At 37.6% G+C, this 5,812-nt stretch overlaps 1 protein-coding gene across 1 annotated transcript in view; it reads left to right on the forward strand.

The window, feature by feature from the left end:
- The window catches only part of LOC110035642 (mediator of RNA polymerase II transcription subunit 23), a 171,109-nt gene that overhangs the window by 156,154 nt on the left and 9,143 nt on the right, over window positions 1-5,812 (forward strand). The window lies entirely within an intron of this gene.

Genomic DNA, 5,812 nt, shown 5'->3' on the forward strand with positions numbered 1-5,812 from the left:
AAAATGAGAAATGAATATATTCGTGATAGGGTTGGTGTAGCTCCTGTGACAGACAAAATTAGAGAAAGTCGCCTTAGATGGTTTGGTCATATTAAACGTCGACCATTAGATGATCCGATTAGGAGAGTAGATGTTTTAAATTCGACTTGTGTTAAGAAAGGCAGAGGTAGACCTAGGAAGACTTGGGCTTATTGTATTAAAAATGATCTTAATTTACTAGAACTAAATGAAAATATGACACTAAATAGGACGCAATGGAGAAAAAGGATTTATGTAGCCGACCCCACGTAGTGGGATTAAGGCTTTGTTGTTGTTGTTGTTGTTGTTGTAAATATTAATGAATGAAAGAGTCACTAATCAAAATAAATTGAAGCACTATATTTAAATTTATCTCGTTACTGGTTATTTGCGTCTTCAATAAATATTTTGTCTTCTATCATTCATCTTTTAATAAATTAAATTAACTTAAAAAGTTAGTATAAAAGATGAGCTAAACAAGTCGGTGAATGTCCATACTCTTAAACTACAGCAATGCAAGGGGAAAAAAGAATAATGTGCATGACTATTAAGTTTTTTATTAAATCAATATAAAGATTTAACATGTTATTCAATGAATCTTATAATATCAATATCATACCAACAACCGTCACATAAATAATATCTAAAAATTATATCAATTAAGGTACTCCGATATCAATAGTCTTTTCCATATTAGTGCATGGTTTTCTTAGTGTTCCCTCGCTAGTATCATAAAGAGGTGATACTATCACAATTAGTCATGCACATACCATCAATGCAGATCATATCATTTATAAAGTCATCACCTAACATGTAATACTATATTGCATTAAATATTTCGTAATATGAGATTATAAGCATTCGCATCAAAATGATTGATAAAATTTAATAATAGAAAAATCAATTGCATTCATCAAGCATAAATAACTACCCATAAAATTGGTTTAGAAGAGATACTAAAATGATAATATAATTTTAGAATAGTACTCACCTCGTTATTAGACAATCCGGTTCATTTTAACGTTAATTTTTCTAAACTAGAACGTCTAAAATAAACACTGTATTCATATTTAATTTTTATTGATAATGTTATTACAAATTTAATAATTTAAATTATCTTAATTAGCTAGAAAATTTAATTATTTTACTTTGAATAATATTGTTTTTTTTTCTATTAAATTTGTATATATTTATATATTATTATTATTATTGTTATATATATGATGATGGCGTTGGCAGTGGCAGCGGGCTTTGTTATGGTTTCGCCCGATGGCGATTCCCTGTGGTGAATCTATCGGCTTCTCTCCTTCTCTCTGCCGTCTTCTACGACAACGATTTCACGTACACGCTGCTCTCAGTCGACGACGCTTGCTCGTTGTCGTCTCTCCAGTCGACGACGCTCACTCGCAGTCGTCTCTCCTTACCCGTAGTCGACGACGCTCACTCCAGCCGATGACGTCTGACTGCTCCGTACCTGTAGACGGGGGCGTCTAACTGCTTTTTCACACGTCGTTTCCTATCTTAATGACGCGCCTATCGCTCTCTTGCCCGACAGACAGTTTCGTCTCGCTGTGTGCCCGAAGTCTACTCGTATTTTTGTCGCGACTCGCCAAGCCGCTCGAATCTGACCGTGGTCATCTTGCCTGTGGAGATGGCCTCGACGCTCCGTTCCTGTCACTACCCTTGCCGGCGACTTTCATATTCCTACTCGTGCCCCTCTTTCAGGTTCAGAGTCTGGTTTTGGTTCACAATCTTTTCACGAGACTCTTGAAGGTGGTGATGATCACATTTTCATTAAAAAGTTTCGTAAAAAAAATGGGAAGCCTTCTTTTTTTTTCACTGAGGTACTCTTGCGTTTTCTTGGCGTTTTGCTCTAGTGAGGAAATTTCTTTATGGTCAGCCAAAACTTGAGATCATTCGGAAAGAGTTTGATGCTATGAAGCTATTGGACAGTTGGAATATTGGCTTACTTGACGGTCGACATATAACAAACATATACTTATTCAGTTATCTCACAATGTGGATTACATTTGTATTTTTTCTCGTAAAGTTATCAAGATCGACTACCGTTTTATAAAAATTTTAAAGTAGACTGTTGATTTTGATTCTAAAGCGGAGTCCCCTATTATTTCTGTTTGGATAAAGTTTTTGAGGTTAAAACTACATCTGTTCAATTTGGAAATTCTCTACTTCTTAGCATCTGCTTACGGTAAGTCTCTCAAGGTTGATAGTCCTACGCTTGCTGTCATCAGACTCTCTGTGGCGACCCTCTGAGGTTTGTGTGTTAGTTGAGAGAGATATCACTCAACCAGCTCTGGATGAGGTATGGATTGGAACCACTTACAACGGGTATTGACAAAAGATTTAAATAGAACCACACCCTTCTTATTGCTCTCATTGTAGTATTTTTTGTCACAGTTTTACTATCTGTTATCACTTGCATCCTCATCTAAGGTGGATATTGCTAAATATTAGCAACATGTTCAAAAATCTTTTCATACTGGATTGGGGGTAGACGTCTTGCCACGTACCATCCCTGCTGAGAAACTGCAACCCGACCCTCTTTCCAACACCGCAGTTCCTGATGAAGAACACCATCCCCAAGTCGTTCTACCCCTGGATGCTCCTGCTTTTGAACACTCTATTTCAGTTGCTGGTTTGGAGCATGGTATTTAAAAGTCCCATGAAGCATCTCCACATACTACAAGTACAGATCCAAACGTGTCAATACAACTCACTGTTATTGAAGAAGTCTCACTTACATGTCAAGACACACGAGAGTATTTTTTTTATCTAATAAAAGATCAGCTGGTACAACAAGTAGTTGCTTATAATGTTCAACAACCTACACATGTCCGACACACTTTAGACCAATCCACTGATCAGGTGAGCTAGTCTTTTGATGAGGAATGACATGTCTATTCCAGGAGGAGGAAGAAGAATGGAGGGCGAAAAGAGGAGCTCAGGAACTTATTAGACGAAACATTGGTTACTACGAGCAATGAGACTCATATTACCAATTTTTAGTTGGCTCCTTTCCTAGAACTAGAGGCAGACGCAGGGCAAAATTGGGTTGCTCTCTAGCTACCTGATACTACGTGTTTTAGCACTTTTGGTTTTTTTTTTTTGGGGGGGAGGCGGGCTATCATGTATTTTTCTGTATTTTCTTTTGTTGGAACCATTTGCATGTGTTTATCGTGTGGGTAGGGTGTCATGCTTGGGTCCTCTCACACAATCTATATGTATCCTTCTTTCTTATCTATATCCTTCTTTTTTTTAATATATTAGCCCTTGGGCTTTCTAATATATATAAATATATATGGTCGGTGGCAAGCTCATATAAATGGCGTCGGTGGCGAGTTGCACCGCTATGGTTTCGCCCGATGGCGATTCCCTGGCTTGATCTTTCGGCTTTCCCGCAGTGCTCGACAATGAATTCTGCGTTCGTCAATCTCTCCTGCAATCGTCGACTCCTCCTGTGCGCCGTCATCACGTCTCGCTCTTCCTTCGCGTTATCCAACTTTTGTGTGGTTGTCGAGCTGCGACTTCCAGGTCGTCTCCTCTCGCTCTTGTTCGCTGCAACTGTTTTGTGACCTGCCTCGTCGAGCTGTGACTGTTCGCAGCTTCGACAACTTCAGTTTTTCGCTCCGACCCCTTCAGCTCGCTATTTTTGCCGCTGCCCGACTTTGGCAGGGCTTTTCTTGTTGTGATGGAGCTTCCTTCGTCTACGGTTGAACCTAGCAAAGCCTCATTTTCCCACGTGGTGGGTAATCCTCAGAGGAAAACGGTGATTGTCTTCCCCTCAAATTATAAGAAGCAACGGGATGGTACAGGTGATTGTCCATTTATCAAGATTGCAAGCAAGAAAAGTGAGAAAACAACATTTTTTTCTCTGAGCTAGAAATTTCATCCCTGACTGATAAATTCAAGTTTGCTCTTATTGGAAAATTTCAATGAGGAGACCCACCTATGGATATTATCAGGAAAAATTTTGATGATCTCAAATTAGCAGGAAAATGAAAAGTGGGGCTCATAGATGGGAGACACGTATTAATTCAACTAACCGTGCATGACGACTACACTGAGATTTTTTCCAAAAAATATCTCAACATTGCTGGTAAACTGGTACATTGCTGGTAAACCAATGAAGCTACTCAAGTGGTCTTCTGATTTTGACCCCAAGTGCGAATCTCCTACTGTAGCAGTATGGTTTAGTCTACCTGGTCTCAAGCTGCACTTTTTTCATCGTCAGGTTTTTTACTCTATTGATGTCATACTTGGGAACCCTTTGAAGCTAGATCTACCCACTTTTAACCTAACCAGACTTTCTGTAGTCAGAATACTTATTGAAACAGATTATTTTACCTAATGTTACTGAAGTCTGGTTGGGCACAACTCCCAATGGATATTGGCAACAAATTGTTATGGAGCATAGATCTCTTTATTGTTCTCATTTTAAGATGTTTGGGCACAACCTTGATAAATGTTATAAGCTTCACCTTAATTTAAAATCTAAAGATCAAATGAATAAGAATGGATCTGACCTCACTGCTTTGGACATATTTGTTTCATCTGGAGAGAAAACTACCACAGAACAGATTATGGTGTCTGATTTAATCACCCCTATAGAACCTCCCCTTGAAAATACTATTTCTGCGATCGATGAGAAGTTGGATGGTCCTGCTGAGCAACCTACACTTTCAAACCCTCAGTTGCAGGAAGCATTAGGTGAAGAAGAGACAATTCGTGCTTCACACACACTAGAACCTACAGTCCTTACAACAATTGACAATCATTCTTCTGGTGCTCATCGTTCCTCTCCTTTGATTCTTTATTTCTTCGTTTCTTTTGTCGGGTAACTGAAACTGAGCATTACAAAAAAATATGAAGCCAAATGAATTGCTTCCAAATAAAAACAAAGACGATGAAGGAAGTCAAAGGTATGGCTTCATGATGAAGACTAAACCAAAAGAAGATGAAGCTGAAGATTAGGACGAAAGCTATGAATTGCTTTTGGACAAAGATGAAGCCACAGACGAAGAGCGAACTATTGGAGACGGGTTGTGCGAGGCTCTGATACCATGTGAAGGAAATAGCTCTTTCTCTTATTCTTCATTCAAAATATATGTTGCATATTTATATACAATATTATCTTTATAGATTAGGAATCTATCTAATATAAGAAAAATTTTGTAATTAGATATGCTTTAATTAGATTACTTAATATTAAGTTTCCTAATATGCAACCTTCCTAATATAGAAGTTTTAGGTTTTATATTTCCATAACTTCCACCACCGTGTTTTTCATGCAAAATGATCATGTTTTTATATAAATTAATAATGATTTTCAGTCATTGTGTAAATTTTTGTAGCCAAACTATGAATTACAATAAAATTGATTGGTTTTTTACAGTACTTTGCCTTCTATATAAATTTATCATACCTGTACTATTACCACATTCATAGAGTGGGGCAAACCTCTCTGAACTCATATTTGATTACCACAAGGGCTTGAAAAAAATTCCGTCATTTATAAAGTTAAACATCTGAAGTTGTCAGCAATGTACAAAGAACCTTCAGGACCTTCAAATAATCAACCTTAATATTTGTGAACTTATGCTGTTGCATTTAAAATGTAAATTCAATTGAGTATTTCATAGGATTCCTGTAACAAGCGCATGCATCAATTCAAGTTTTGACCTCTTGATAAGGACAACCATAAAGTTTTTTGACATATCAGATTTCCTGTGCAGTTCTTTTTCTCTCTCTCTCTCTCCAACACCCCCCCCCCCCC

The sequence above is a fragment of the Phalaenopsis equestris genome, unplaced genomic scaffold (genome assembly GCF_001263595.1).
Source record: "Phalaenopsis equestris unplaced genomic scaffold, ASM126359v1 Scaffold198732, whole genome shotgun sequence".
NCBI lineage: Eukaryota > Viridiplantae > Streptophyta > Magnoliopsida > Asparagales > Orchidaceae > Phalaenopsis > Phalaenopsis equestris.